Below are 972 nucleotides of genomic sequence, written 5' to 3'. Positions count from 1 at the left end.
CCCTGCGTGTCCCCTCCCCTCCCTGCCTGTCCCCTCCCCTCCCTGCATGTCCCCTCCCCTCCCTGCGTGTCCCTTCCCCGCCCCTTCCCTCCTGAGTGCCGCTTCACAATTGCCCGTTTCCACAACAGAAATTTGAAAAGGAGTCTTTGCCGAAGTTCAGGCACCAAATGAAACTCACCTTCCTGCTACCTGTATGAACAGTTGGCGCGAGTCTCCAGATCTTCGCGGGGGCTCGTCTCTGCAAGGCCCCCATGTGTGAGTGTCCCGCCGGCTTACTTCCCGGTGACCGTGAGTTGGAGGCCACGCACACGTGGGGTTGGGGGTTCTAATCGGGTCAGTTCGGCTCTTTCCTCAGAGACCCGGAGTCGGCAAGCGTGCGCCTTTCGAGTCCCTCGGAAGAGAACACGAGTGGTCCCCGTGCTTCAGGGGACAAATCCCTGACCCCGTTCCGCTCAGGTGAGCCTCTGCCCTCCCTGCTCCACGCCTGGGCTGCCGCAGGGTCACCCGGGGCCCGGAGGCCGCCGTCCTGCAGGTCTGTAGGTCGGGGTGGGGCCAGGTGTGGCCTCCATCCAGCCCAGGGGTACAGGGCGGCACGCCCTGAAGTAGGCGGGGCCCCCAGACGTGGGGCCCCAGCCTCAGGGACGCAGCCTCAACAGTGTGAGCACCGCTGGGGGTCCTGCTGGGCTCTGCCCCCTGGCGGCTCATCGGGGCGCCTTCAAGGGCTGCTGCCCCAAGTCCTGATGCTGGTCACACTCGCACCTGCTGGAGCCACAGGTCGGGGGGGCCCTGTGCTCCTGTGCTGGGGCAGGGGAGCTCACTGGGGACCCCTCCTCTGGAGGGTCCTCACCCCGGCCCGGGGGTGGGGGTCCCCAGGGCAGCAGCCCTGGCCGACCTCTCTCGCTCCTTCTTTTCTGGGAGAGATCTCCAGCCCCTGCTGGCTTCTGTCACCTGGGCCGCTAGAGGCCTTCACTT

General features: G+C 66.5%; 1 long non-coding RNA gene across 1 annotated transcript in view; it reads left to right on the top strand.

Annotated features, from left to right (window-relative positions):
* The window catches only part of LOC144226472 (uncharacterized), a 29,370-nt gene that overhangs the window by 22,431 nt on the left and 5,967 nt on the right, over positions 1-972 (top strand). The window contains exons 3-4 of the long non-coding RNA XR_013333659.1: positions 129-255; positions 356-456. This is a non-coding gene — a long non-coding RNA (uncharacterized LOC144226472). The remainder of the gene's footprint in view (positions 1-128; positions 256-355; positions 457-972) is intronic.

This window comes from Crocuta crocuta, unplaced genomic scaffold (assembly GCF_008692635.1).
Source record: "Crocuta crocuta isolate KB4526 unplaced genomic scaffold, BGI_CrCroc_1.0 scaffold143, whole genome shotgun sequence".
Taxonomy (NCBI): domain Eukaryota; kingdom Metazoa; phylum Chordata; class Mammalia; order Carnivora; family Hyaenidae; genus Crocuta; species Crocuta crocuta.
The sequence above is the reverse complement of the archived record's forward strand: the minus strand, read 5'-3'. Positions and strand labels throughout refer to the sequence as shown.